Below are 7,499 nucleotides of genomic sequence, written 5' to 3' on the forward strand. Positions count from 1 at the left end.
CCAAAGCATAAGAGACTCTTAAAAACTGAGAATAAACTGAGGGTTGATGGGGGGTGGGAGGGAGGGGAGGGTGGGTGATGGGTATTGAGGAGGGCACCTTTTGGGATGAGCACTGGGTGTTGTATGGAAACCAATTTGACAATAAATTTCATATATTGAAAAAAAATATTAAAAAATAAAATAAAAAAATATTAAAATAAACACACACACACACACACAAGATATAGAATAAATGATGCTAGATCCTAGATGTGTTTGTCCTGGGTGTTGTGAGGGGCTTTATATATTAGAGAAAAAACGGGAAAGAAAAAAAAAAAAAGGAAAGCATTTGAAATTTTGAAAAAATGAATACACTGAAGTAGTCTAAAATAAAATGATGAAAGTAAGATAGAATTTGAAAATTTTACATATAAGTAAAAATGTGGTAGAAAGATTAGAGAAAAATAGTTTTAATAAAAACTGAAAATAAAAATGAATTTTTTCTCTTTCTGTATTCAGGAAAACGAAAAGGAGTGAAAAAAGAAAAAAGTAAAAAAAAGAAAGAAAATTGAATAGATGAACGATGAACAGACTGAAATACTACTGAAATTACTTCTTTTCCCCTAGAAGTCAAAGTATGCAGCGCTTTATAGTCCACAAACTAAGCAAGGAGACTTGTGTTCTTGAAGAGAGAGGTTGGCCCAATTGGGCAGGGCTTAGTGTAACAGCTCCGTTCTCCACTAGATGGCGCTGCTTACCTTACTGGGATGGATTGTTGTGGTTCTTGTAGGTGCTTATGCGCATGCACCCACGGGAGAGGTTAAAAGGGCATCACCCAGCTAAGTACCCAGTCTCTAGTATCAAACTCTGTTCTCCCTGATCATCAATCGCACACCCGTCCTTTGTTTTCAGCTTCCGTTCACTCCCCACTTTTACACAGTCCGTGACTAAGCCTCAGGCAGCACCTCCCTCCTATGTTTTGTCTCAGATGCGGCTGTTTTTCCCCGATGCCTTACTTCTGAGGGACTGCGGCTTTGGCCCATTCTGTCCTTCTGCAGGAGGGTCTCACTGAGCAATGGCCGGGTGCCGGCTGCACCCAGGAACGTTTGCAAGTCCGTGCTGCTGCCGGTGCCCAGAGACTACAGCCGGGTGCCAGCCCACCTCAGAAAAAGTTTGCAAGATACTAGCGTTTCAGGGATTATGGAAAAATAACTTTGTTCCAGCGAATGTGGTTGTTCTCCCTGGTCCACTGGGGCCTTGCCTTTGGGGGACCCACACAGCCTCTACCAGATGTCCTCCCAGCAGGGGAACTGCCTCTCCAGTGTGGCCTGAAGAAGCCCAGACTCCACTCTGCTCCTGGGGATTCACCCTTCCCACCAAAGCACCACCAGGTATTGAACTACAGAGTTTCAGGCTCTGTGCTCCCCCTGTTTATAGCCTTAATGGAATTTAAACCCTCTCCTTTCTCCTTTCTCCCTTTTTAGCTCAGTGCCTGTGGCTGTTTCTACTTTTCCACTTTCTCTCCAGCTGATTTTAGGGGGGGTGCTTCTCCCGTATTCTCCCCCGACCCCCTGCTGTCTACATCCTCTCTTTGCAGGCAAAAGCGGCTCTCTGCCCTCTGCGGCTTCTCTCTCCCCCAGTTCACCTCTGCGCGCCGCGTACCTGCTGAATTCTGTCGTTCAGATTGTGCAGATTTTTGTGTTAGTCCTCAGATCAGTTTTCCAGGTGTGCAGGATGGTTTAGTGTCGGTCTGGCTGTATTTCGTGGACACGAGACCCCAAGAAAACTTCAATGCTGTTCCACCATCTTGGCTCCTCTCCCTCTTATTTCTTAATATGGGAATTTAGATTATTTTAGATCACTGATCTTTTCTTATACATACAATGCTATAAATATCCCTATATAAACTGCTGTAGCTGCATTTAACAAATTTTGATAAGTTCTTTCTCCTCTTCATTTAGAAAAAAAAAATTTAAGTTCTCTTGAGATTTTTTTCTTTGACCCATGTATTCCAGGAGGCATACCTGAGAGATATGGCAGTTCAGTTTCAGACCACTGTAGTAAAGCAAATATCACAACAAAGTGAGTCAAATAAGTTTTCTGTTTCCCAGCCCATATAGAAGTTATGATTATACTATATTGTAGTCTATTTAGTGTTCAATAGCATTATGTCTAAGAAAAATGTACATACCCTAATTAAAAAACATTTTTTGCTAAAAAATGCTACCCATTATCTGAGCTTTCAATAAGTCATAACCACTGATCATAAATCACTATAACAAATATAATAATAATGAAAAAGTTTGAAATTTTGTAAAAATGACTAAATTGGATACAGAGTCATGAAGAAAGCAGATGTTGGAAAAATGGAACCCACACGCTGGCGTCAGGCAGGGTTGCCACAGACGTTTAATTTGTAAAAAAATGCATTATCTACAAAGTGCAATAAAGTGAAGCTGAATAAAAAGAAGTATGTCTGTATTTACAAGTGTGCTGTTTGGTGTCCACATATTGTGGGCTTTTCCTATTATCTATTATTGATATCTAGTTTAATTCCATTGTGACCTGAGATTAGATGCAGTAGGTTTTCCATTCTTTTAAATTTGTTCAGTGTGTTTTAGGGTCAAAAATGTAGTCTATATTGCTGAATGTAAAGCTTGAAAAGAATGTGCATGATGATGTTGTAGGATTTAGTCTATACACGTCAAAAACACCCAACTGATTAAGGGTATTGTGTTCAAACGTCCTTCTAAAATTCTTGCTGCCTGATATATCCATTACTGAGAGAGGGTTCTTGAAGTTTACCGACTATGATAGTGGATTCATCTTTTTTTTTTTTTTTTTGTAGTTCTATTAGTTTTTGCCTCACACAGTTTGATGCTCTGTTGTTAGTCATATACACATTAAGAATTGTTACGTCTTCTTGGGTAATTGATCACTTTGTCATTATATAATGCCCTTCTTTTTCCCGAATGATTTCCTTGCTTTGAAATTTGCTTTCTGAAATTAATGTAGCTATTTCTGTTGTTTTTTGATATATATTAGCATAGTATATTTTCTCCATCCACTTTTAATCTGTATGTCTCTTTATATTTAAAATGTTTTTCTTGTTGACTTTACGTAATCAGGTCTTGCTTTTGATTCACCCTGAGGATCTCTACCATTTAAATGGTACATTTAGACCACTGTTTTTCAGTGATTATTGTTATATTTGGGCTCCTATTTACAGTATTTGTGATTGTTTTCTATTTGATGCTCTTATACTTTGTTCCTATCTTTATCTTCCACTCTTTCCCTGTCTTTTGTGGTTTTAAATGAGCATTTTGTATGATTCAATTTTTTATCCTCTCTTAGTATATAGCATATTTTTTGTGGGTTTGACCTAGGTTTTGTAATAGATATTTACAGCTAATTTAAGTCCACTTTCAAATGACAGTATACCCGTTCATCAGTACTGTGAGTAATTTATTGTAAAATAAACCTAATTCCTTCTTCTCATTCTTTGTATCATTGCTGACATTCTTTGCACTTATGAATAAGCATAAGAAACATATAAACTATATCCATAAGCATACATAATTGAGTGCATTGTTGGTGTTACTACTTTGAAAAATGTATCTGTTGGATCAGTTAAGGAGAAGAAAAATAAAAGTTATTTTATCTTCACTTATTCCTCTTTCGATGCCCTTCTTTTATGTATATCTGAGGTTCTGACCTATATTATTTTCATTGTCTCTAAAAAACTTTTGGAATCAAAACTCCACTTTATTGGTTTAGGTTCTGAATTATCTTCCCACAGTTAAGTTAATTAGGCACAGTGATTTGTATTTTTTAGAAAACAGTCATCTTTAGGTTACAAATAGGAATGAGTATCATTTGCAAATACAAAGATGATTCCAAATCTCAGCTAACCTCTCTTCAAAACTGCAACCTCTCATGTAGTCTTTGGTGAAAATAAAAACTAAAAACAATTGTTTAAACCTATCGCTGTGCGGGATTCTGGTGTAATCCCTGAAAGAGCAGTAAAGCCATGACTATTGGAAAGCTCAGAATATTAGCAGGCCTTGACTTCAAAGTATTTAACAGAGGGCCACACATTTTGTTTTCCTAAGAGGAGCTAGAAATTATAGATGTCATTTAGTAATGCATTGAAATGGGGTGAGTATGACACAGAAACTTCAGGGCACCTCTTCCTGATCTATTATTTTGTATAAGCTTCTCCTACCATAGCATGGTCCTGCTCTCCAGCTGTACAGACAGTCACTGAGCAATACTGGCCTCCTTTCTTCTGTAATCTGTTGGCAGGGCAGTGACCAACCTGCAGCCAGTGGCTCCACATAGTTATCCCCAGGACAGCCATCCACCCCAGTTGTTCAACTTCTCTAAAAGGGGCAATCCAAACTTGGGTTTTCCAACCACGTATTTTTATGCAAACCAGCCAGAATCCATGGCTTCCAAATTAGACAAAATCTGACCTGTGAAACCTTCCTTAAATTCCAAAGCATAAATAACATTTATTGTCAATCCTGCCTCTTCTAGAACTTCTGGCGTAGCATCTGTTGACTAAATAAAAGTTGATCTTTTGGATCCTGAGACCACTTACACAGAATCCCTCAAAAATGCTCTCCATTTGTAACCCATGGCCAGACCATCTTCCTCTGCCATAATCAACAATGCTGATTCACCATAGGCCAGGAAAAAAGAATCTGCAGCTGTTACTGTGCCACAGGGTTTGATGAATGCAGGTTTTTGTTTGGCAATCTGCTCTAGGGAGAAAAAACTAATGCGATTATCTTTGGCAACTATATCTTTTCTGGGTACTTGGAAGGATACGACATGGGAAAGGAGTCCTTCATCCTGTGTCCTTATGGTCAGGCTGTGGGAACAAAGTACATACTCATCCTATTTCAGTCAGAAAGAGCAAAGACAGGGGTCCATGGCTCACTGGTGGAGAAAGCCACCAGAGGGAGCTGTTAGGCTTTGGTTAGCAAGTTTCTCCAGAGGGCAGGCCTTGTTAAGAACAGACTGCCTGAAGTATTTAGAGTAAGTCCTTCACCTCCCCACCTCTGCCAGAAAACCAAGGGGATTTTTCTCTGGTATTTACTGTGAGAACCTGGTAGAGTTCCTTGAAGTAAATCTTAACAGAGTTGTGAAGGCTTTTCTAATGACTGGTTAAAAGCTGCCCTGGAGCTTTTAACTCTCAGAATTGTCCACACTGAGTCTCCATGAGTTCTTCAATTATGCTTCAGGCTTCCTACCCCTCCCTTCCCACTCAGGTTCTCATAGTGGTTTCATCTTGGCATCTCTGGTCAGGTTATCTGGGACTCCTTGTGTTCTGTCTGTCTCTCCAGTTTTGGGGGGAGCAGTTTATCCTGTGTCCTCCCATCTTTTAGGGATCTAAGAAACGTTGTTGATTTTTCAGTCTGCTTAACTTTTTACTTGTTAAGACAGCATGACAACTTTTAAGATCCCTATTTGCAGTACTAGAAACTGGCCCTAAATATGTAATTTTAACATATAATCTCTTGGCTGTGATTTAATGCCTATACCATGTAACAAGATGTACATCCCTCCCTTGCTGGAGACATTGTGGCCCCGCACCAATATCTCCTAAACCAGGAGTCTAAAGTCATTCTGGGCACTCAATCCTCCTATTTCCTGTCTCACAAGAGAACAGAAAGCACTAGAAGAAATGGGTTTTTAGGGATCTTCTTTTTTGCATCCAATTGTGAAACAATGACCTAAACTGTTTTCTCCATTTTTATTTTTAGTTTATTTATTTATTTTTGGGAGGGGATGGGTGCAGAGAGAGTGAGAGAGAGGATCCCAAATAGGCTCCAACTTGTCAGTACGGAGACCTACGTGGGGCTTGATCTCATTAACCGTGAAATCATGACCTGATCCGAAATCAAGAGTTGACTGAGCCACACAGGCACCTCTATTGTCTACCCAGAAACTGAGTGTATAAATATCTCTTGTTCCCAGAAGCTCACTGGCAAATAGCTTAATATTGTATGTGTGTGTGTGTATGTGTGCCTGTGTGGGGTGTGGAGTGGAGAGGGTCACAGAGCAGGAAGGTTAAGTTATTCTTGTATTAATAATCCTTAATTTTTTTTCTTAATGTTTATTTTTGAGAGAGAGAAAGACAGAGGGCAAACTGGGGAGGGGCAGAGAGAGAGAGAGAGGGAGACATAGAATCCAAAACAGGCTCCAGGCTCTGACCTGTCAATATAGAGCTTGATGCGGGGCTTGAATTCATGGACTGCGAGATCATGACCTGAGCCAAAGTCAGATGCTTAACCAACTGAGCCACCCAGGTGCCCCTTGTGTTCTCAATCCTTATCCTTGGTTTCCAGCTCTCAACCCTTTGCTACTCCTAAAATTACAAATCAGATTAATAATTACTTTTATGACTTCTTTATCTCTCCTATCTGCTTAGAAATAGACTTTTAAAATGCTGAAAGGTTGAACTGCTTCATATCGGGGGCTAGACAAAGGAGAAAAGAGAAATTCTGAGCCTTTTTGTGAAGTCAGACCTAATGTTTCTGTGATTTTACAAAGGTTAAAACCTACAGTCTCTAAGTAACGATGCCGCAGAACATTGTCACCAGACCTCTATCCTGGTCCACTATTCAGTTGTCCCAAAATGTACTAAAACTGGTTAGTATCAGGTACCAATTACTGAAGAAATTTTTTTCGTTAAAGAATGGGTAAATAGTTTAGTCTGTCTACTTACAAAAATGTCAGAATGGTGGTGAATAGATATAATGTCACTATTATTTAGAACAATCATTCATTTAATTTTGGTGCTGTAGAATATATTTTTTGTTTGTTTTGTGAAGATTTCATTTTTAACCCAATTTTATTTGCATATTTTGTCTCTTCTCCTAGAGAAATAAAACGTTAGTGTTTCTGCATTATTGATTTGTAAAAAATAGTGCTAACCAGTAGTTCTGCACACTCACCAATGTCCTATGCCCATAATTTTCCTGGACTTCAGGGACCATTTTATGCATTTACCATGCTGTGCTGTTATTCAGCAAAATGCTGTGAAAACATTTGCATAGCATACAGAGACCTAAAGAACCCTGTGTGGTGTTTTTCACTCTGATTGATTTTGGGTGTATAACTGTTCTCCGATGGATAAAAAGCAAGAAAGTAATTTTGTTTAACCAAAGAGCTCTCAATGAAAGTGATCACCTTATTTCCTTATAGGAAAAGAAAGGAGGTCCAGGGGATTTTTTCAGTGATATCTATTCACTTATTCCCCTACCAAATAAGCTTGTAAAACTCAAGGAATTGATTCTTCCTACTCCCAGTACACACATTTTATTTAAACACACATCAATAGGCCACTCACTCAGAAAAAACAAAACAAAACAATATGAATGTAAATATACAAATATGTATATATGTGATCTTTGTCTATATGCATATGCTCATATTTTACAAAACAGAAATCATGCTGCATATTTAAGTTTAAACATTATAATTTCACTGATCTACATATTATGAACATT

The 7,499-nt window shown here is 38.5% G+C and overlaps 1 pseudogene; it reads right to left on the reverse strand.

Moving 5' to 3' along the window:
- Positions 1–4,180: 4,180 nt before the first annotated feature.
- Positions 4,181–6,986, reverse strand: LOC122218428 (annotated as a pseudogene).
- Positions 6,987–7,499: the final 513 nt, after the last annotated feature.

This window comes from Panthera leo, chromosome B1, assembly GCF_018350215.1.
Source record: "Panthera leo isolate Ple1 chromosome B1, P.leo_Ple1_pat1.1, whole genome shotgun sequence".
Lineage (NCBI taxonomy): Eukaryota > Metazoa > Chordata > Mammalia > Carnivora > Felidae > Panthera > Panthera leo.